The following is a 25411-nucleotide window of genomic DNA, read 5'->3' as shown; positions in this document are numbered from 1 at the left end:
ATTCAGGCCACATGATTTCATCTAAATTAGATCAGACAATTATGTCAAAAATAAGCTAATCAACTGTTTATTAGCCTTGTCTTAGAATAATATGAATGTAGATGGTATGTTCTGGAGCATCTGGAGCAAGGAAACACAAAGAGGCAGACCCCTGGTCAAAGAAGACTCCACACTTAAACTGAGTCTTAAAGAGTCAAGATCCCCTTTAACAGACGAATGGATAAAGCAGATGTGGTCTATATATACAATGGAATATTACACAGCCATCAGAAAGGATGAATACCAACTTTCATATTGACATGGATGGGAGTGGAGGAAATAATGGTGAGTGAAATAAGTCAAGCAGAGAAAGTCAGTTATCATATGATTTCACTTACTTGTGGAGTATAAGGAATAACACAGAGGACATTAGGAGAAGGAAAGGAAAAGTGAATTGGGGGAAATCGGAGGGGGAGACAAAGCATGAGACTGTGGACTCTGAGAAAAAAACAGGGTTTTGGAGGGAAGGAGGGTGGGGGGATGGGTGAGCCTGGTATTCGGTATTAAGGAGGGCACATATTGCATGGAGCATTAGGTGTGGTGCATAAACAATGAATCTTGGAATACTGAAAAAATAAAATTAAGATGTTAAAAAAATAAAATCATACAAGTTGGTTATAATAAATAAATATATTTTTAAAATAAAAAAATTTAAAAAAGAATGACCAGCATTCCAGTTAGAGGTACTTGTCAGGTAGAAAGGACATGGAACTATGGAATGGGAAGAGTATATTATACTCGGGGAAGAACATGTTCAGAGGTGAGAGAAAGCAGTAGGTAAGTTTAAGAGTAAGCAAGTTCTTCGGTATTTCAGAAACATGAGGTGCAGAGGGTGTGGTGGGAAACACTACTATGGTCAGACCATGACCTCCTTTTGCACCAGGCTGAGGCAAACACACTTTATTCTTGTAAGCACCTTTAACTAGAGGAGTTATGTTATCAAATGCATGTTTTAGAAAGATCACCTCAAAGGCACTGCGATGGGTTCAATGTCACAAAATGGAGGCAGGGAGACAAGCTAAAAGGTTTCTGTGAGAAAAAGACTTTTTTTTTTTTTTTTAAGATTTCATTCACTTATTTGTCAGAGACAGAGAGAGAGAGAGGGCGGGGGAGAGAGTGCACACAAGCAGGAGGAGCAGCAGGCAGAGGGAGAAACAAGCTCCCCACCAAGCAAGGATCCACATGGGGGACTCAATCCCAGCACTCTGGGATCAAGGACCTGAACTGAAGGCAGATGCTTAACCAACTGTGCGATCCAGCATCCCAGAAACAGACTTTAGATAGGATAGTCATAATGCAAGAAGGGGAAAGAATAAAAAGTACTTAAATCAAGGGGCATTTAGGTGGCTCTGTTGGTTAAGTGTTCGACTCTTGATTTCAGCTCAGGTCATGATCTCAGGGTTGTAAGATCAAGCACCATGTTGGACTCCATGCTGGGTGTAGAGCCTGCTTAAGAATCTCTCTCTCCCTAATCTCTTCAATATCAGCTACAGCAACTTCTTTCAAGATATGTCTCCAAAGGCAAAGGAAACAAAAGCGAAAATAAACTTTTGGGACTTCATCAAAATCAAAAGCTTCTGCATAGCAAAGGAAAGAGTCAACAAAACAAAAAGGCAACCCATGGAATGGGAGAAGATATTTGCAAATGACAGTACAGACAAAAGGTTGATATCCAGGGATCTATAAAGAACTCCTCAAACTCAACACACACAAAACAGATAATCATATCAAAAAATGGGCAGAAGATATGAACAGACACTTCTCCAATGAAGACATACAAATGGCTATCAGACACATGAAAAAATGTTCATCATCACTAGCCATCAGAGAGATTCAAATTAAAACCACACTGAGAGGAGGAGTCAAGATGGTGGAGAAGGAGCAGGCTGAGACTACTTCAGCTAGCAGGAGATCAGCTAGATACCTTATCTAAAGATTGCAAACACCTGCAAATCCATCGGCAGATCAAAGAGAGAAGAACAGCAATTCTAGAAACAGAAAAACAACCCCTTTCTGAAAGGTAGGACTGGCGGAGAAGTGAATCCAAAGCGACGGGAAGATAGACCCCGGGGGGAGGGGCCGGCTCCCGGCAAGCGGCGGAGCAATGGAGCACAAAATCAGGACTTTTAAAAGTCTGTTCCGCTGAGGGACATCGCTCCAGAGGCTAAACCAGGGTGAAGCCCACGTGGGGTCAGCGTGGCCTCAAGTACCGCAGGGTCACAAAAGGATCAGGGGTGTCTGAGTGTCCCAGAGCTTGCGGGTATTGGAATGGGGAAGCCGGCTACAGACACAGAGCCGACAGTGAGCTCCCAGCTCGGGGTTACCTTGAACTGGTCGCAGGCTCGGTGAGCTCGGAGCGCAGCAGGAGGTCAGGCAGACGGGAGTTACTGGGCGCAGTTCTCTGAGGGCGCACTGAGGGGTGGGGCCCCGGGCTCTCGGCTCCTCCGGGCCGGAGACCAGGAGGCCGCCATTTGTATTCCCGTCCTCCGGAACTCTATGGAAAGCGCTCAGGGAACAAAAGCTCCTGAAAGCAAACCCCAGCGGATTACTCAACCCAGCCCCTGGTAAGGGCGGTGCAATTCCACCAGGGGCAAAGACACTTGAGAATCACTACAACAGGCCCCTCCCCCAGAAGATCAACAAGCAATCCAGCCAAAACCAAGTTCACCTACCAAGGAGTGCAGTTTCAATACCAAGGAGAGCAGCAGAATTCCAGAGGAGGAGAAAGCAAAGCACGGAACTCATGGCTTTCTCCCTATGATTCTTTAGTCTTGCAGTTAACTTAATTTTTTTTCTTTTTCATTTTTTTTCTTCTCTTCTGCTAAAATTTTTTTTAACTTTTATCCTTTTCTTTTTTAATGTTTTTTAACTAGTTTATCTAATATATATCTAGATTTTCTTTTTTATACTTTTCTTTATTCGTTTTCTTTTTTTAATTCTTTTCTTTTCTTTTATCTTTCTTTCTTTCTGAACATCTTTTTATCCCCTTTCTCCCCCCTCATGATCTGGGATGTCTTCTGATTTGGTTAAAGCATATTTTCCTGGGGTTGTTGCCACCCTTTTAGTATTTTACCTCCTCCTTCATATACACTTATCTGGGCAAAATGACAAGGCGGAAAAATTCACCACAAAAAAAAGAACAAGAGGCAGTACCGAAGGCTACGGACCTAATCAATACAGACATTGGTAATATGTCAGATCTAGAGTTCAGAATGACAATTCTCAAGGTTCTAGCCGGGCTCAAAAAAGGCATGGAAGATATTAGAGAAACCCTCTCGGGAGATATAAAAGCCCTTTCTGGAGAAATAAAAGAACTAAAGTCTAACCAAGTTGAAATCAAAAAAGCTATTAATGAGGTGCAATCAAAAATGGAGGCTCTCACTGCTAGGATAAATGAGGCAGCAGAAAGAATTAGCGATATAGAAGACCAAATGACAGAGAATAAAGAAGCTGAGCAAAAGAGGGACAAACAGCTACTGGACCATGAGGGGAGAATTCGAGAGATAAGTGACACCATAAGATGAAACAACATTAGAATAATTGGGATTCCAGAAGAAGAAGAAAGAGAGAGGGGAGCAGAAGGTATACTGGAGAGAATTATTGGGGAGAATTTCCCCAATATGGCAAAGGGAACGAGCATCAAAATTCAGGAGGTTCAGAGAACGCCCCCAAAATCAATAAGAATAGGCCCACACCCCGTCACCTAATAGTAAAATTTACAAGTCTTAGTGACAAAGAGAAAATCCTGAAAGCAGCCCGGGAAAAGAAGTCTGTAACATACAATGGTAAAAGTATTAGATTGGCAGCAGACTTATCTACGGAGACCTGGCAGGCCAGAAAGAGCTGGCATGATATTTTCAGAGCACTAAACGAGAAAAACATGCAGCCAAGAATACTATATCCAGCTAGGCTATCATTGAAAATAGAAGGAGAGATTAAAAGCTTCCAGGACAAACAAAAACTGAAAGAATTTGCAAACACCAAACCAGCTCTACAGGAAATATTGAAAGGGGTCCTCTAAGCAAAGAGAGAGCCTACAAGTGGTAGATCAGAAAGGAACAGAGACAATATACAGTAACAGTCACCTTACAGGCAATACAATGGCACTAAATTCATATCTCTCAATAGTTACCCTGAATGTTAATGGGCTAAATGCCCCAATCAAAAGACACAGGGTATCAGAATGGAAAAAAAACAAAACCCATCTATATGTTGCCTCCAAGAAACTCATTTTAAGCCTGAAGACACCTCCAGATTTAAAGTGAGGGGGTGGACCACGGAATGGGAGAAGATATTTGCAAATGACAGTACAGACAAAAGGTTGATATCCAGGATCTATAATGAACTCCTCAAACTCAACACACACAAAACAGGCAAACACATCAAAAAATGGGCAGAAGATATGAACAGACACTTCTCCAATCAAGACATACAAATGGCTATCAGACACATGAAAAAAATGCTCATCATCATTGGCCCTCAGGGAGATTCAAATTAAAACCACATTGAGATATCACCTTACACCAGTTAGAATGGCCAAAATTAACAAAACAGGAAACAACATGTGTTGGAGAGGATGTGGAGAAAGGGGAACCCTCTTACACTGTTGGTGGGAATGCAAGTTGGTGCAGCCACTTTGGAGAACAGTGTGGAGATTCCTCAAGAAATTAAAAATACAGCTTCCCTATGACCCTGCAATTGCACTACTGGGTATTTATCCCAAAGACACAGATGTCGTGAAAAGAAGGGCCATCTGTACCCCAATGTTTATAGCAGCAATGGCCACAGTCGCCAAACTATGGAAAGAACCAAGATGCCCTTCAATGGATGAATGGATAAGGAAGATGTGGTCCATATACAGTATGGAGTATTATGCCTCCATCAGAAAGGATGAATACCCAACTTTTGTAGCAACATGGACGGGACTGGAAGAGATGATGCTGAGTGAAATAAGTCAAGCAGAGAGAGTCAATTATCATATGGTTTCACTTATTTGTGGAGCATAACAAATAGCATGGAGGACAAGGGGCGTTAGAGAGGCGAAGGGAATTTGGGTAAATTGGAAGGGGAGGCGAACCATGAGAGACTATGGACTCTGAAAAACAATCTGAGGGGTTTGAAGTGGCGGGGGGGTGGGAGGTTGGGGTACCAGGTGGTGGGTATTATAGAGGGCACGGCTTGCATGGAGCACTGGGTGTGGTGAAAAAATAATGAATAATGTTTTTCTGAAAATAAATAAATTGGAAAAAAAAATAAAAAAATAAAGTGAGGGGGTGGAAAAGAATTTACCATGCTAATAGACATCAGAAGAAAGCAGGAGTGGCAATCCTTATATCAGATCAATTAGATTTTAAGCCAAAAACTATAATAAGAGATGAGGAAGGACACTATATCATACTCAAAGGGTCTGTCCAACAAGAAGATCTAACAATTTTAAATATCTATGCCCCCAATATGGGAGCAGCCAACTGTATAAACCAATTAATAACAAAATCAAAGAAACACATCAACAATAATACAATAATAGTAGGGGACTTTAACACTCCCCTCACTGAAATGGACAGATCATCCAAGCAAAAGATCAACAAGGAAATTAAGGCCTTAAATGACACACTGAACCAGATGGACATCACAGATATATTCAGAACATTTCATCCCAAAGCAACAGAATACACATTCTTCTCTAGTGCACATGGAACATTCTCCGAAATAGATCACATCCTTGGTCCTAAATCAGGACTCAACCGGTATCAAAAGATTGGGATCATTCCCTGCATATTTTCAGACCACAATGTTCTGAAGCTAGAACTCAACCACAAGAGGAAGTTTGGAAAGAACCCAAATACATGGAGACTAAACAGCATCCTTCTAAAGAATGAATGGGTCAACCGGAAAATTAAAGAAGAATTGAAAAAAATCATGGAAACAAATGATAATGAAAATACAACGGTTCAAAATCTGTGAGACACAACAAAGGCAGTCCTGAGAGGAAAATACATAGTGGTACAAGCCTTTCTCAAGAAACAAGAAAGGTCTCAGGTACACGACCTAACCCAACACCTAAAGGAGCTGGAGAAAGAACAAGAAAGAAACCCTAAGCCCAGCAGGAGAAGAGAAATCATAAAGATCAGAGCAGAAATCAATGAAATAGTAACCAAAAAAACAATAGAACAAATCAACGAAACTAGGAGCTGGTTCTTTGAAAGAATTAATAAAATTGATAAACCCCTGGCCAGACTTATCAAAAAGAAAAGAGAAAGGACCCAAATAAATAAAATCATGAATGAAAGAGGAGAGATCACGACTAACACCAAAGAAATACAAACTATTATAAGAACATACTATGAGCAACTCGACGCCAACAAATTTGACAACCTGGAAGAAATGGATGCATTACTAGAAACATATAAACTACCACAACAGAACCAGGAAGAAATAGAAAGCCTGAACAGACCCATAACCAGTAAGGGGATTGAAACAGTCATTAAAAATCTCCAAACAAACAAAAGCCCAGGGCCAGATGGCTTCTTGGGGGAATTCTACCAAACATTTAAAGAACTAATTCCTATTCTCCTGAAACTGTTCCAAAAAGTAGAAATGGAAGGAAAACTTCCAAACTCATTTTATGAGGCCAGCATCACCTTGATCCCAAAACCAGACAAGGATCCCATCAAAAAAGAGAGCTATAGACCAATATTCTTGATGAACAGAGATGCGAAAATTCTCACCAAAATACTAGCCAATAGGATTCAACAGTACATTAAAAGGATTATTCACCACGACCAAGTGGGATTTATTCCAGGGCTGCAAGGTTGGTTCAACATACGCTGATCAATTAATGTGATACAACACATCAATAAAAGAAAGAACAAGAACCATATGATACTCTCAATAGATGCTGAAAAAGCATTTGACAAAGTACAGCATCCCTTCCTGATCAAAACTCTTCAAAGTGTAGGGATAGAGAGCACATACCTCAATATTATCAAAGCCATTTATGAAAAACCCACCGCAAATATCATTCTCAATGGAGAAAAACTGAAAGCTTTTCCACTAAGGTCAGGAACACGGCAGGGATGTCCATTATCACCACTGCTATTCAACATAGTACTAGAAGTCCTAGCCTCAGCAATCAGACAACAAAAGGAAATTAAAGGCATCCAAATCGGCAAAGAAGAAGTCAAACTATCACTCTTCACAGATGATATGATACTATATGTGGAAAACCCAAAAGACTCCACTCCAAAACTGCTAGAACTTGTACAGGAATTCAGTAAAATGTCAGGATATAAAATCAATGCACAGAAATCAGTTGCATTTCTCTACACCAACAACAAGACAGAAGAAAGAGAAATTAAGGAGTCAATCCCATTTACAATTGCACCCCAAACCATAAGATACCTAGGAATAAACCTAACCAAGGAGGCTAAGAATCTATACTCAGAAAACTATAAAGTACTCATGAAAGAAATTGAGGAAGACACAAAGAAATGGAAAAATATTCCATGCTCCTGGATTGGAAGAATAAATATTGTGAAAATGTCTATGCTACCTAAAGCTATCCACACGTTTAATGCAATTCCTATCAAAGTACCATCCATCTTTTTCAAAGAAATGGAACAAATAATCCTAAAATTTATATGGAACCAGAAAAGACCTCCAATAGCTAAAGGAATATTGAAAAAGAAAGCCAAAGTTGGTGGCATCACAATTCTGGACTTCAAGCTCTATTACAAAGCTGTCATCATCAAGACAGCATGGTACTGGCACAAAAACAGACACATAGACCAATGGAACAGAATAGAGAGCCCAGAAATAGACCCTCAACTCTATGGTCAACTAATCTTCGACAAAGCAGGAAAGAATGTCCAATGGAAAAAAGACAGCCTCTTCAATAAATGGTGTTGGGAAAATTGGACAGCCACATGCAGAAAAATGAAATTGGACCATTTCCTTACACCACACACAAAAATAGACTCAAAATGGATGAAGGACCTCAATGTGAGAAAGGAATCCATCAAAATCCTTGAGGAGAACATAGGCAGCAACCTCTTCGATCTCAGCCACAGCAACATCTTCCTAGGAACATCGCCAAAGGCAAGGGAAGCAAGGGCAAAAATTAACTATTGGGATTTTATCAAGATCAAAAGCTTTTGCACAGCAAAGGAAACAGTTAACAAAACCAAAAGACAACTGACAGAATGGGAGAAGATATTTGCAAACAACATATCAGATAAAGGACTAGTGTCCAAAATCTATAAAGAACTTAGCAAACTCGACACCCAAAGAACAAATAATCCAATCAAGAAATGGGCAGAGGACATGAACAGACATTTCTGCAAAGAAGACATCCAGATGGCCAACAGACACATGAAAAAGTGCTCCATATCACTTGGCATCAGGGAAATACAAATCAAAACCACAATGAGATATCACCTCACACCATTCAGAATGGCTAAAATTAACAAGTCAGGAAATGACAGATGCTGGCGAGGATGCGAAGAAAGGGGAACTCTCCTACACTGTTGGTGGGAATGCAAGGTGGTGCAACCACTCTGGAAAACAGCATGGAGGTTCCTCAAAATGTTGAAAATAGAACTGCCCTATGACCCAGCAATTGCACTACTGGGTATTTACCCTAAAGATACAAACGTAGTGATCCGAAGGGGCACGTGCACCCAAATGTTTATAGCAGCAATGTCCACAATAGCCAAACTATGGAAAGAACCTAGATATCCATCAACAGATGAATGCATAAAGAAGATGTGGTATATATACACAATGGAATACTATGCAGCCATCAAAAGAAATGAAATCTTGCCATTTGCGACAACGTGGATGGAACTAGAGCATATCATGCTTAGAGAAATAAGTCAAGCAGAGAAAGAGAACTATCATATGATCTCCCTGATATGAGGAAGTGGTGATGTAACATGGGGGCTTATGTGGGTAGGAGAAGAATAAATGAAACAAGATGAGATTGGGAGGGAGACAAACCATAAGTGACTCTTAATCTCATGAAACAAACTGTGGGTTGCTGGGGGAAGGGGGGTTGGGAGAAGGGGGATCGGGTTATGGACATTGGGGAGGGTATGTGCTTTGGTGCATCTGTGAAGTGTGTAAACCTGGCGATTCACAGACCTGTACCCCTGGGGATTAAAATATATTATATGTTTATAAAAAATTAAAAATTAAAAAAAAAACACATTGAGATATCACCTTACACCAGTTAGAATGGCCAAAATTAGCAAGATAGGAAACAACATGTGTTGGAGGGATTGTGGAGAAAGGGGAACCCTCTTACACTGTTGATGGGAATGCAAGTTGGTGCAGCCACTTTGGGGAACAGTATGGAGATTCCTTAAGATGAAAAATAGAGCTTCCCTATGACCCTGCAATTGCACTACTGGGTATTTACCCCAAAGATACAGATGTAGTGAAAAGAAGGGCCATTTGTACCCCAATGTTTATAGCAGCAATGGCCACGGTTGCCAAACTGTGGAAAGAACCAAGATGCCCTTCAACAGACGAATGGATAAAAAAGATGTGGTCCATATACACTATGGAGTATTATGCCTCCATCAGAAAGGATGAATACCCAACTTTTGTAGCAACATGGATGGTACTGGAAGAGATTATGCTGAGTGAAATAAGTCAAGCAGAGAGAGTCAATTATCATATGGCTTCACTTATTTGTGGGGCATAACAAATAGCATGGAGGACAAGGGGAGTTAGAGAGGAGAAGGGAGTTGGGGGAAATTGGAAGGGGAGGTGAACCATGAGAGACTATGGACTCTGAAAAACAATCTGAGGGGTTTGAAGCAGCGAGGGGTAGGAGGTTGGGGGAACCAGGTGGTGGGTATTAGAGAGGGCACGGATTGCATGGAGCACTGGGTGTAGTGCAAAAATAATGAATACTGTTATGCTGAAAATTAATTAATTAATTAATTAATTATTTAAAAAAAGATTCTCTCTCTCCCTCTGCCACTCCCCCACGCCCACTGCACATGTACTTGCTCTCTCTAAAAAGTTAAAAAAAAAAGTACTTAAATCTAAATCTTTACTTGATTTGAATTATTGAAAAACTCAGTCCACAATACTGAGTGATTGATTAGACTTAAGGTACAAGGGAAAGAAGAATTTTTTAAGATGATCCCCAGAATTCTGGCTTGGAAAAACTGAGTAAATTGTAGTGTCAGTGTCAATAATAAAAACACAAGGGAAGAAGTGGGTTTTGAAAAAAATATGATAAGGCTGACTTTGGCCATCTGTAGTTTGTGATGTCTGTAGTATTTACATGTGTGTTTTCTAGGTATACACTCAAAACTACAGCCAATTATAAAAGTAACCGTTATCAAATCCCAGGCATCCTTCCAAGCACCTTCTTTATATAATTCATTTAATCTCGTAACAGTTCTGTAGGATAGGCACTATTAGCTCTATTTTGCAGATGAGAAAGTGAGGTTCAGAGAAGTTAAGTAACATGCCTGAGGTCATAGAGCAAAAATGGGTTTCAGAATCCCCTTTACTAATCTCTAAGATATCTAGCCAAACTCCCTCAGTCTTCTAGTGAGGAACTGTGATTAACCCAACATCAGATAACTAGCTAGTATTAGCTAGAATTAGAGTATGGTAGTTTGGAAATTAGATGTGGGTCCCCTGTGTAATTGGTAAGAATTCTGCTAACAAAATACACTTCCCTTTGAGTATTCAGTGAAAAACAAACTCATAATTTCCTAATAAAATAATAATAATAATACATTAAGTTAGCCTTGGAGGTTGGAGAATCAAGTAAAAAGGGCGAAAATGTATTTTATGTAACTGCTCTCCATTCCAGAAGTTGTCATAGGAATTTCTTTTTACACAGAGAATGGAATAAAAGACTGGGGTGCCACCAAGGGTGTGTCATATTGTGCTACCAAGTGTGGTCCTATGACTTATTTTGGTAAAAAAATTTTTTAAAAATGGTTTTTTAGCTCATTCAGTTTTTTCCTTAGCTTGGTTGTACATTACAGCATTTGCTTAAGGGAGACCCCATCTCCCCTGCCTTCCTCCTTCCTGGTTACTACAATGCCAGGATGGACTCACTACCTCCAAGGCTCCCAGTCTAAGTCACTAGTTACCCTGGGGAAGATGGTTATTTAAAAGACGGCCTGAATGTCATTTTCAAACTGAAGAAGTAATAAAAATTATACCTATTTGGGGATTTCACTCTGTATAAAAAGGTTGGACAGAGAGGAATGGATGAAAGAAGATCTGAGCTCTAGTCTCAATTCTTCCCTTAAGTAGGGCTATGACCTGGACTAGTCACATAACCTCTCTGCATCTCAGCTGCTTCATTTGCAAAATGAAGGCCGTGGATCAAATGATCTCCAAGTTTCCTTCCAGTTTTATAACCATGATTTTGCAAGATTCTCAGTACCTTCCTTGTGTCCAAGCAAAAGTAGCCTCTGTCATGGCACCCATACCTCAGAGAGTTCCCAAGACCAAATCGATGAGCCTAGCCTTGGACCTGAATCCAAGCATTGAGGACATCAGAATTCTCTGTTCAACTGGCATTGAGCCAGCTTCCAGAGGCTGCTGCCTGCAGAGACTGAGAACTGAACTGAACCATGCAGGTTGAAATATCCATGCACATGGATGGATGTGGGCTAGTGAGAGGGGGTACAGGCTGCTGACTGGTGTCTTTGCTACCACATGCTGGCATCAAATTCTGAGAAGTCCACACCCTGGCCCTCCAAGTCATTATAATATTAATTGGTTCATGTAGGAGGATGAAACTTACCTTATCTAGTAGTTTTTGAGCCTGATTTACAACTTTTAAATATTTAGATATATATACCAAGCGCAAAATCATTTGTATTGTTGCCCTGTGCCCTGAAAATATTAAAGGTTACCCTAGAGATTCACCTGCAAGAGTCTAACTCTTCAAACTCTGTAAGTTTCAGTTAAAACAGGTATAAATAATGACACAAGATATAGCTGAGCAAGGTGGATACGACACATGTACATTAATTTGGAATCTAAAATGAATTGCCATTTTTTTCTTTCAAAAATAAAAGATTATGCCTATTCTTAAATGCTTTAAGGTCCCTAGGTTATTCTATTGGTACTTACAGGGCACAATTAATCAGTTATGTAAACATCATTAAGTCCAACTTTCAAGTAATGCCCACTAATGGAGTGTTGAAAATCTAGTATAATTCCCCCCCCCCCCCGCTTTTTCCCCCTTTGCCATAAGATAAAGAGAAAACAGAGTTTAGAGAGTAAAATCTGGAACTTCAGAGATATGCTTCCATTAAACCATAAGAGAATTTTAAGGGTCTCAAGGAGCTAAAATAAATTCAGTGGGCTTTGTTCTGCCATGTATCCTCCCCAACTCTGCAAAACACTCAGGTTCATATTCTCTTTCCAGCTTGCTTGCTCTTGCTCCCACTCTCACATTCATTCTTGCTTTTACACTCTTTGCTACATAGAGAGGGTTTCTCTTTGAAACTCCTTAATGCTGCTTGGCCTCTAGACTGGACACTGACCCTCTACATACAAGCTATTCAGGGATCTTTCTTTTAGTAACTCCCAGCCTTACTCTCCCCAACTATGCCCATCCCCACCCCCCAACCAGTTTCTTTTTTTTTTTTACTTTTCCTGGTCTATCTCAGGTTCCCTGAAGTACATTCCCCAGAAACACTCATTCTGTAGACCAGCAAGGGTCACGTCCAGGAGTCTTCAAGTGCTAAAAATCACCTGATATGATTTACATATGGCACCCTGGGAAATCATAATTCATTTCAAAGGAATGATTTTTGTTGTCTAAATTTCAAGCATGGGGTAGAACAATGGGAAGGCTGTTTTGGGACTTCAGGTATATTCTAGACACTTTGAATTGCACAAGTAGAGAGTAATCTTAGCCAACATCAGCACTACGCTTTATACTTAACAAAACAGGCTCAGCTCCTTAATCTGAGACACGTCTCACAACCCTACAGGTAGATTTTATTTTTTCCATTTTACATAAGAGGAAACTGAGACTCAAAGAAGGTAACTCAGCAACTGAGACCCTCAGCCCAGGTTATAAACCCCCAAACACTCCTTCAGTTATCCTCAAGCAAACTCAACTAAGGGGCTTATGTTAGACTAAGGGCTGTGGTGCACAAGGAGGCGTTTGCTTGGGTCTTAGTGTGTGACCTTACACTTTTTGCCATTGATCAACTGGGAATAAGGGGGTTTACCGGCCTGGGAATTTATCTAAACTACTTTGGAGAATTGCTCCAACCTGGGTACCAGAAGGAATTGTGCTTATATCTAAGGAACAGATTAAAAATTGAAATCATGATATCAGAGGCAAAGACAGTTAAATTTAAGACATCCTCAGCATATGAAATTAAGGACGCTTAGTAACATTTAGTGGTGTTTTGAAATCACCACATCCAGATTTTAAAAATAATAATAATATAGTTAAAACAAAAGAAAGCTCATTAAAATCTAATCATGTCCTTCTCCTTTATGTATTAAAATGAAAGCTGTGAGTGATGCTTTTAATTATAGTCCTGATGTTTTAGTTGCTGAGCAGTTTATTTAAAGTGACAGTATCACTTTCTTATTACACAATTACTCCTACTGAATGTGTAATGTAAACAAATAGGAGACTAATAATTCAGGGGCAGCAGTAAAATTGATAGTACTCACCAGATAATAATCTTAATGAATTTATTGCAGATTGCTGATTCAGACCTAATTTAGTTTGAGAGTTAACTAATTAGAGGGAAAAGAGTTACAGGCTCAGTTCTTTGGCAGAATCTGCATCTAAAGTCCTCATCGTGTTAAAGACAAAAAAAAAGATGCAAGGAAAAATCAGTGTACACACTGAAAATCAGTATCAGTACGATTTTCCAATTCTCTTTAAGCTTGCCTATATAACTCTGAATATCCAAGACCAATGGGAAGATGTTAAATAGGATTCTCATTAATTAAAACAAAGTGTAGGGACTTGGTCCACAATGTCATTGGCTACATTATAAGTAGTAAATACCCCATCAAAAAAGGCATTAAAGAAAAAAAGATAGGGGGAGTCTGGGAGGCTCAGTCAGTTAAGCATCTGCCTTCAGCTCAAGTCATGATCCCAGGGTCCTGGAACAAAGACCTGTATTGGGCTCCCTGCTCTGCAGGGAGTCTGCTTCTCATTCTCTCCCTCTACCTGCCACTCCCCCTGCTTGTTCTCCCAATGCATACAAGCATGAGCACTCTCTCTGTGTGTCAAATCAATCAATAAAATCTTTAAAAAGCAAAAAAGAAATTCTAAAAAAAAAAAAAAAAAAAAAGATGGGGCACCTGATGGCTCAGTTGGTTAAGGATCTGCCTACAGCAGATCTCAGTGTCTTGGGATAGAGCCCTGCAACCAAAATGGGTTCTCTGCTCAGTGGGGAATCTGCTTCTCCCTCTCACTCTCCTTCTTTGCTCTCCCTCTCTCTCCCTCTCTCTCTCTGATAAATAAAATCTTAAAAGAAAAAGGGAAAAAAGCAGATTCTTACACTGAGGGAAAGACATGGTTTCAAAATATTTTTGAAGGTCACTTCAACTTTAATGGTCTGTGATCTCAGACTCAGAGCTTCATTAAATCCAATTCCACCTTCCTAGGTATTTGCCAAAAACCTTGTCTTCCCTGGTTTAAAATATGCTAGAAAAAATATTAGATATGCTTTAAAAAATATTAGAACTGCTCTGCAAACTCTTCTGATTTAAAATAAGGTATGGTCATCTTGTATCATATACAAGGAAATTTTGTTGGTAAAATTTTGTTAGGAGACAGAGTCAAGAAGCAGTCAGTCTCATGAAGCAAGGAGTTAGGAGTTTTATATATCATGTTCCTTTTATGAGCTTCCCTAGAGATATCATGTTGTATGCAAACTTCAGAAGGCACAGTCCTTGCTTACTGAACAATTCATAACTGAAGCTTCAAAGAGATCATCTGAACCTCAAATATAACCCCATCCTAATATAAAGACAGACTTTTATATGTTCACAATGTTCACATGCACACTCAAAATAACCAATAATGAGTGAATAATGATTTTCAGCTGCAGGAGGTGATAACAGGCTTCTTTTACTTTTCATTGTTTCTTTGAACCTAACAACAACTAAAGATGCTGGCGAATTACTTAATGCAAGATACATTACCCTACTCTAGCCCAGTAACTGTCATCAAAGCTTCCATATCTTCTGTGCTCAATTGAAGACTGCTGAAAGTCTTCAAATGTTCTAAGCCTTGGGTCTAGCAGACAGAAATGTTTCCCTTCTATAAACTGGGGGAGTGCATACTGAAGTTCCCTCCAAAGTTAATAATAGTGAGAAATGTAGCAGTTGAAAGTTAGTATTTAGATCCCAAAACAACAATAATAACAAGAGATGCCACAGTTAATAACTGCAATAATGATTATAATGATTAAAAACTGATAGATTAACTGTCATAAATGTTTCAATAGTAAGTTAAAGCATAATTTTATGATAAAAGGTTACTAAGGAAAGAGAAGAAAAAGTGTTTATACAAGCATAGGTAACTGTAGATACATGTGAATGGCTAGAATTATCAACTATGCTGATTTAAATAGGATTTTCCTGTTTATTTAGGAATATGTCTCCAAGGAGAAAGATGTGTATGGTGGGTGGGACTATGTACATAATGGGTAAGAGAGCAGGCTGCAAGATAAACTTCTCAGGATCAGATCCTAGCTCATCTCTTAGTGCGATTTCAACATGGCTAATTTGCTTAACCTTCCTGAGCTTTATTTTCTTCAGGTATAAAACACAAAAAGTGTTTGTGAGGATTAAGTGGCGTCATCCGTGTACAGTGCTTACAGTAAAGCACAGAATAAGCACCCTATTATGCCAGGGCTGCCATAGGTGCTTTGCATATGTTAATTTGAATAAACACTACAATTAATAGATGTTACATGTAAAAAATGTTAGCTGTTATTGGCTATTTTTATTATGTCGGATGTATAAAATTACTAACATTTCACCATTTTGACCTACAAAAGCAAAAATTTGGTGGGTTTGACCTGAAACTCTATGAACTCAAGACACATGAGCAATTTGGTCAAATCAGTCTATTAAATAAGAAAATGACAGAAGTGGAGAAACCAATTGTTTATACAATCAAATCTAAAATATTAATCCAGGGGCGCCTGGGTAGCTCAGTGGGTTAAAGCCTCTGCCTTTGGCTCAGGTCATAATCCCAGGGTCCTGGGATTGAGCCCCACATTGCATTATATCGGGCTCTCTGGTCAGCGGGGAGCCTGCTTCCCCCCTCTCTCTCTGCCTGCCTCTCTGCCTACTTGTGATCTCTGTCAAATAAATAAATAAAATCTTTAAAAAAATAAAATATAATCGACAAGAAAGAGTCTCCACATATAATAAGCTGGGATCCTTATTATATCTACATCCCTGGTCTCAGGACAGAGACAGCAAAGTTAATTTGGAAGGGCTGAAATTGGGAGGAGGGAAACCTGAGTACTCCACACTGGCACATTGCTACACTTTTCTGATTATCATCCACATTTAACTGCCCACTGGTCCAGCTCAAGGCTAACTTTGTCTATTTGGGCAGCGCTGGTGGATGTCTATGGGAAGTGATTTCAGGGAAATTTTGAAAAGAGAAGTATCTTAAAATAAAATGCCCAAAATCCAAAGTAGCGGTTATCCTCATCATGAGGTCAGAAATGATATTCCCAGAGAATCCTGACAAATTTGCAAACACATTACCCAAACAAGCTCATGCTTAGCTCCTTTAGTGCTCACTAAATAGGGTCTCCGTTTAACAGATTGTTAATGGAATAGGTGAGAGGACACATATGTTGTGACGAGGGAAGTGATGGAAAAGGTTAAAATACACACAGTGAAACAAGAGAGCAGGAGGCTTGGATTAAAGACTCAGGATGTCTCAGAACTAAACTGGGAAAGAAAACTAAAAATAAATGATCCAAACATACCTGGTTTAACACTATCTCCCCACGCTCTCCCTAATCCTCTATACTCCGGATCAGTGATAACACCTTCCACACTTCCTGACCCCCCACTGCATCCCTATTCTTTGGCTGGTCCAAAATCGGACTTTCCTCAAACCGAGATAATCTCAAACTGCCTTTTTTTTTTTTTTTTTTGCCTAATATAAAGTAACTGCTTTCATCTGAGCATCTGCAGAATCAATTTTCCTCACCCTACACTTTGGAATGCATGTTTAAATATAGCCCCAGTAGCTTTTACACTTAACAACATCAGTGAATAGCACTCCAATTTAACTTTTTCAAATAACCATCGATATCTATAAAGATTCTTAGTGCCACCTTTAAGTCCCTGAGTTGAATGATCACTCTTTTTTTCTTTTTAAATTGGAAAAAAGCATCCTCTGAACCTTACACAGTTTTTAAATGAACAAGAATCCCTATCCGGAGTTTGGGGTTGTTTTTGTGTGGGGGTTCTCGTGGTTTTTTGTTTTTGTTTTTGTTTTTTAATGAACTGAACACTGGCATTAACACAGTAACAGTTGGTTGCTAATCATTAGCTGGAGAAAACTACATTACATGGCTAATGGAAACACTAGGGAGGCACGGGGGAAATAAGAACTGTGTGTTGGCGATAGCAATGTGTCTGTAGGTAGCTCCAAGTTACCAAGCAGGCTTGCGTTACTATAAACAATACAGAAGCAAAAGAATTATTATAACATCCTTTCGGCCTCCTGAGAATAATCCATATGAGGCATCCCAGGCCTGGGACGGCTAGTAAGGAGTAGCTTTGGCATTACTGAGGAATGCCTTGTTGGCATGTTTAGCAGAAAAGTGACCAACGACAGCAATAGCAATCCCATACAATGATACAGTACTGTATCACTGAACTTCTTTAATTTTTTTACAGTTTCTTTTAGCTTTATTCCTATTTTTTACTTTATTTTTGTATTTGAATTCAATTAGCCAATATATAGTACATCACCAGCTTTTGATGTAGTGTTCAATGTGACCTCCTTTAATCTTGACAACAACCCAAAGAAATGAGCATTACAAATGAGGTTCAAAGAGGCTGGTAAGGGACCTGCCCAAGGTCACACAGATAATAAATGATGGAGGTCAAATTTTATTCAGTATTACTCAATGAACTTTTACTGACTTCCCTCCTTGTGCAACATTCTGTGCTAAGCACTGGGGACACCAGAAAATAAGACACAGTGCCTGCCTTCAGAGAACACAGAGCCTGCTGCAGACAACAGGTGGTTATTCATTCACTCACCAACTTCTAACTGTTGGGGGTCTTCTGTGTGCTCAGTCTCACTGGGGTACTGAGAAATGAGCAACACACAGAATAGACAATGTTCCCAGTACCCTAGAGAGTGCATTCTAGTAAGGCCAGACAAGTAATTTAAAATAAACAACACAAAGGCTATATATTCTATGTCTCCAACTATGGATATTCTGGAAAAGACAAAACTATAGAGACAATTTTACTTTTTTAATTTATTAATTATTTTTATTAACATATAATGTATTAACTGCCCCAGGGGTACAGGTCTGTGAATCGCCAGGTTTACACACTTCACAGCACTCACCATAGCACATACCCTCCCCAATGCCCATAACCCAATCACCCTCTCCGTACCCCATGTCAGCAACCCTCAGTTTGTTTTGTGAGATTAAGAGTCTCTTATGGTTTGTATAGAAACAATTTTAAATATTACTTATTGCCAGGAGTTTGGGAGGAAAATGAGAAAGAGAGGGATAAAAAGGATTTTTAGAGCAATAAAACCATCTGTATGATACTGTACTGGTGGATATATGACATTACATATACATCAAACCCCATATTGCTATATAAGGCAAACACTGAACCCTAATATAATCTAAGGACTTCATTTAATGTATCAATATTGGTTGAACTGTAACAAATGTATTATACTAATGCAAAATATTAATAGTAGGGGAAGCTGGGTGGTAGGAGGAGAAGTGGGTAAAAGGGCCTCTCTGAACCATCTCAATTTTATATAAACCTGAAACTCCTATAAAAAAATAAAGCCTATGGGGGTGTAGGGATAGGGTGGCTGGGTTGCAGACATTGAGGAGGGTATGTGCTATGGTGAGTGCTGTGAAGTGTGTAAGCCTGATGATTCACAGACCTGTACCCCTGGGGCAAATAATACATTATATGTTAATAAAAAATTTTTATAAATAAAGCCTCTTAATTAATTAATTAACTCATGTAGGTCCTTGCCTGGCGCAGTAAGTTTGGATTTTATTTCACTGAAAGGAAAATTTAATGGAGGATTTTCAGCTAGAATTGACATGATTTGTTTTACTCTTTTTTTTTTTCTGACTACGTTCAGTATACTTTAGGTATGGTATGACAAGGTAGGGTTCCCCAAACCCTTCCCCTTATTCAGTATATCTGAAATGGAAACTGTGGCGGTCAGGAGAATCTCTTTGTGTTGGGGGATGAAGTGGGGCAAGGACTCCCTTTGCTGTAGCCAAATTCATTGTCATACCAGGAAATGAGCTTGACAAAGTTGAGACAAAATTGAGACAAAATTGCTCAATGAGAGCAATGCCAGCCCCAGCATTAAAAGTGGAAGAGGGGGTGTCATTGTTAGAGTTGCGGGAGACAGCCTGCTCTTTTGTGTAGTCCAGAATGCCTTAATGGAGTCCTCCAATGCCTGCCTCACCACCTTCTTGATGTCATATTTAGCAGCTTTCTCTAGGCAGCAGGTCAGTTTCACAATGGACACATTGGGTGTGGGGACACAGAAGGCCATGCCATTGAGTTTCCCATTCAGCTCAGGAATGACCTTGCTTACAGCCTTGGCAGCACCAGTAGAAGCAGGGATGATGTTCTACACAGCCCCTTGGCATCACACCACAACTTTCCAGAGGGACTGTCCCTGGTCTTCTAGGTGGCAATGATGGCGTGGATTGTGGTCTCAAGTTCCTCCACAGTACCGAAGTTGTCATGGATGACCTTGGCCAGAAGGACCAAGCAGTTGGTGGTGCAGGAGGCATTGCTGACAATCTTGAGGGAGTTGTCTTACTTCTTATGGTTCATGCCCAACACAAACATGTGGGCATCATCAGAAGATCAAAGATGATCTCTTGGCCCCACCGTTCAAATGAGCCCCAGCCTTCTCCATGATGGTGAAGACCCCAGTGGACTCCACAACATACTCAGCACAAGTATCACCCCATTGATGTTGGCGGGATCTTGCTCCTGGAAGATGGATATGGGCTTCCCACTAATGACAGGTTTCCCATTCTCAGCTCTGACTATGCCATGAAATTTGCCCTGGGTGGAATCATACTGGAACATATAGACCATGTAGTTGAGGTCAACGAAAGGGTTGTTGATGGCAACAATATCCACTTTCCAGAGTTAAAAGCACCCCTGATGACCAGGCACCCAGTACAGTCAAATCCATTTACTCTGACCTTCACCATTGTGTCTTGGGGAGGTGGCTGGCACTACACCAGAAGATATGGCTGTCTTTCAAAAGGGGAGGAGCAGAGATTTCAAAATGCTTTACATTTTGAAAGAACTGTGGTCCCTGTATGAAGAATGGATTGAAAGAAGGCAAGAGTAAAAGCAGACAGACCAGTTTGGAGGTGAGAAAGAAAAGCTTTGGGATATATTTAGGATATAGAACCAACGGGCTTGCTGTTAATTAGATGAGCAAGATGAGAACAAGAGGGAAATCAAGGTGACTTCTAGATTTTTGGATGGAGCAGCTGAGTCACTGATGCTGCTGTATCGGGACTGGCAAGACAAAGAGAGGAAAAGGTTTGGTGGCAACAAGGGTGAAATCAAAAATTCTGTTAAGGTTTGACATGTGGAAAAGAGTTAAAATATAATTACAGTAAGTGCCACTAAGATAAGGGCATATTCTAAATAATCCGAAAACACAGAGAAAGGAGAGACGAAATCTGTGAGAGGAGAGGGCAGGGAAGGTTTCACAGAGGATGTGAAGTTTAGCTTGTATATTTAAAAACAATCAAGAAATGGCCAATAGGTGAAAATGACATCTAAGGCAGAAGGAACAGCACATACATGTGCAAAGGCAGGAGATACAAAAAACACAGATTTAAGCAAGCTTCATCCATTGCTCCAAAGCTATCTCCTAAAGTCAACCTGAGGTTTCTAAAGTGCAGTAAGGTAGTGAGAAAAGTATGCAGTGGTAGAGACATGACTATGTTAGAGGAGGAGCCTGAGATTGAGAAGACAGAGAGAGTTTAAATATAAGATTAAAAACTCTGCGTTCCAGTCTCAACTCTGCCACTAAGCAACTAGGCAAGCCGTTTCATTTCTCTGGGCTTATGTCTTCATCAGTAAAGCAAGAGTGTAGAACTAAGTTATTTCTAAGATGATCTTTATGGCTGGAAATCTGTAAAACTATGGTTAGTAGTCCTCTTGTACCTATATTAAAAATACATATTTATAAATATATACATAAAATGTTTATATTTTTATTTAACACATATACACACAAAAATAAATCCTCCACTCATTTCAAAAAGGATTTAAGACAGCCTAAACAAATACATACTGTTGTATAATAAACAATTTGTCTCATCTTGGATCCTAGTTCCCAGAAGATAATCTCAAAATCCTTGAAATTTCCTGAATGACGGGAGTGACTTTGTTATTTACGCATCCCTTTTGTCATACCTGATTTACCCTATTAAGATAACTAAGAATGGGGGTTAGTCACTGGAAAGACCAACCATGGTATTAGGGAGTTGAGTCTTCGAACCAGCCCAAACTCCAGGGAGGAGAGGAGGACTAAAGATTAAGTTCAAACAAATGGCCAATGATTCAATTAATCATGCTTATGTCAAGAAACTCTAATAAAATCTCTGAACACCATATCTCAGGTAAGTTTCCTTGTTGGTGAACACATCAATGTGAACAGTGATGCCTCCTGCTTCCATCCCAGACCTCATCCTAATTGTCTCATCATCTGTCTGGTCCTGATTGATAGGCTTTAGAATAAAACTGTAATCATAAATATAGTATACTCCTGAATTTTGTAAGTCATTCTAGCAAATTATCAGACCTGAGACAGTCATAGAAATCCCCAAATCTGTAACCAGTTGGTCAGAAGTCTAGGTGGTCTGGGGACACCTAAAACTGTAGATGGCATCAGAAGTGAGGGTAGTTTTCTGGAAATTGTGTCCTTGACTTATGGAATCTGTGCTAACTCCATGCAGTTGGCATCAGAATTACATCACAGCATTGTAATAAGAGAAATGAAATAAATATACAGCTATATCCAGGAGAAATAAAGATACAAATATAAAGTGATGAGAATTACTACTCATATCCTGAGAATGAATTCCAAGGCCTCTTTATAGGGATTTCAGACTCAGCATGGTATGGTCCTTAAGAACACAGGTTTAAAGCCACACTTAAGAGGACCCAACTTCACTGTTTACCATCTGGGTGACCACAGGCAAGTCTATGAGCCTCTATTTCTTTACCTGTAAAATGGAGATAAAAATAAAGCTGACTTCATGGAATTGTTGTAGGAATTAAGTGAGTCAGTGCATAAAAGGTATTGAAGACAATATCTGACACATAAGAACACTCCAAACACATTACTAGTACAGGTCACTGTCAACACATCAAAGTACAATTCAGTGAAACTAATTTTTTTTTTTTTTAAAGATGCACTCCAGGGTACCTGGTGGCTCAGATGGTAAGCAACTGCCTTCGGACCAGATCATGATCCCAGAGTCCCAGAATCGAGGCCTGCATTGAGCTCCCAGCTCCGCGGGAGTCTGCTTCTCCCTCTGGGCTTCTCCTCTCATGCTTTTTCTCACTGTATCTCTCTCAAGTAAATAAATAAAATCTTAAAAAAAAATGCAGTCCAGATGTGAAATTAACAGTCTATCACAGCACTGTACAATTAAACTTCAAAAAGGATCATAATGTTCTGTATCTACTGTATCTACTGTCTACTACAAAAGTTGCTAGCCACATGTGGCTACTGAGCACTTAAAATATGGGTATTTTGACTAAGGAACTGAATTTTTAAATTTTATTTTATTTTTAATTTATTTAAATTTAAAATAACCACATGAAACTAGTGGGTGTCATATATTGTACAGCAGAGAGGTCAGGACCACATGCCCTTTGGGTGCTCTTTCATGCACATTACTCCTCACAGCCAAATTTTGGACAAGGAATGGGACAGTAAGAGTTCAAGTCCATTTAATTCTAAGTTACTGGTTAAAGAGAGAATCATGTGTTCAGTGTGCATCAAAGAAAAGAGTAGGTTTAATAATTTGTTGTTAAAGTCAAGAAGCCTATCCCCAATAGCCAAACTATGGAAAGAGCCCAAATGCCCATCAATTGATAAATAGATAAAGAAGATGTAGTAGATATATACAATGGAATATTACTCAGCCATCAAAAAGAATGAAATCTTGCCATTCGTGGTGATGTGGATGATGCTAAGTGAAAGAAGTCAGTGACAGAAAGACAAACACCCTATGCTTTCACTCATATGTGTAATTTAAGAAACAAAGCAGATAAACATATGGGGTGGGGGAAGAGAAAGAGAGACAAACCACAAGAGACTGTTAGAGAACAAACTGAGGGTTGACAGAGGAAAGTGGGTCAGGGAGGGGCTAGATGGGTGATGGGGATTAAGGAAAGCACTTGTTATGATGAGCACTAGGTAATGCATGTGATAAATCACTGAACTCTACTGCTGAAACCAACATTGCACTGTGCTAACTAGAATTTAAATACAAATTTGAAGAAAAAATAAAATAAAATAAAAATAAAGTCAAGAAGCCTACCCATCAAGCATGAGCCCGGAGAAAAGGCCACTGACTGCCACGTGGAGAGGAACCAAGGTAATATTTGCAGATAAGAATAAGATTTTCCTCATATAACAATCCAGAGTTCACTACAATTTATAATAAGAAGAGGCTGCAAATTTCTACTACTTTATGCGGTTGTATTAAGAATTTAAAAAGAAAAGGCAAATAACTGTTTGGCACATTGCCTTGCACAACAAATATTTAATAATCAATTTTAGCTTTTTTATCATCATTATCAGAATTATTCTCTGCCACAAAATGTGCCTGTAATAACTACAACCTGAAAATCATATAAGGACATATTAATAATATATGTCCTTAATAATAAGGACATATATTAATAATATCAATATAGGGCCCATATGATATTAAATTGCAAACAGTGTTAATTACTGATGAACCCTTCAAGATAGGCTAGTAGAAAGCAAACAAGCTGGCCTTCTATACAGGGTTTTTAGATTTTGACCAATTAAATGCTAGAGGACCTCTTCCAAAACTGATGGGTTGGGTTTTGAAATAAATAATTTAAAATAAAGTAATTAGATCTGGGGACCAATGTCTATAGATGTTACCATTAATTTAAGGAAATAAAACTGTATCATTAGCATTTAGGCAAAGGTCTGTTCTCTATAGCAGGGAAGCATGGATTTGGCTCATCTAGGAATAGTATCAAGTCGTTAAGATACATATTAAGGAGGAGAATCTGAAACATGTCTGTCAAAAAACTGTCTCTAATGACCTGGAATCTGGAGAGTGGTGTTACAAGTCTCATACAAGTATCAGTAGACAGAAGTCTTTATCTAGGCCAAAACCAATTCCTGTACTTAAGCCAAGCACTGACAGGAGGTCAATAAATTCAACATTTTCAAAGTTCCCAAAAAACTTAATCACAAACTGATGAAACGCATATAATGTTGGTCAATAAGGTAAGAACTATGCCTAAAAACCAATACTCTTGAAAAATACACTGTCCTGAGAAATCTAGAGTTGTAATTTATCAAGAAGGAAATAGGCCTATCTCTAAATGGAATAATTTAAAGGGAAAAGAATGCATTTTTTTAATGGAATCACCTTATATATAATTGGCATTTGTTTACTTATGGGTAATAGATATAACAAATACACAATGATCTAAGCCCATTATGGAGAGCAGTGCAAATATTCAAAAGGCAAATGGCCTTTACCCGGTGCTTTATTTAATGAGAAACTATTACCAAAAACTCAACTTAGGTCTTCAATTTCAAGGCAGCTGATGCTGGGAATTTTTGCCCAACATCACTCTTCTACGAGCACTAAAAAATAAACTAAGAATCCTATGTTTTTCATCTCTGGTGACTTAGTTACAAAAAAAGAAATACTGGCAGCTTCAAAGTATGCTTACCACCAGGTCTGAATTGCAGTAAGATTAAAGGGAAACAGTACAGTAGCTGAGATTGGTCCCTTTGGGTACCACGAACTATATATAATAATTTAAATAAATTAGTTATATAACAGTAAAAGACACTACAAGATCAAATGGT

The 25411-nt window shown here is 39.2% G+C and overlaps 1 pseudogene; it reads right to left on the bottom strand.

The window, feature by feature from the left end:
* Nucleotides 1-19451: 19451 nt before the first annotated feature.
* On the bottom strand, nucleotides 19452-20519 carry LOC122910186 (annotated as a pseudogene).
* Nucleotides 20520-25411: the final 4892 nt, after the last annotated feature.

The sequence above is a fragment of the Neovison vison genome, chromosome 6, assembly GCF_020171115.1.
Source record: "Neovison vison isolate M4711 chromosome 6, ASM_NN_V1, whole genome shotgun sequence".
NCBI classification, from domain to species: domain Eukaryota; kingdom Metazoa; phylum Chordata; class Mammalia; order Carnivora; family Mustelidae; genus Neogale; species Neogale vison.
The sequence above is the reverse complement of the archived record's forward strand: the minus strand, read 5'-3'. Positions and strand labels throughout refer to the sequence as shown.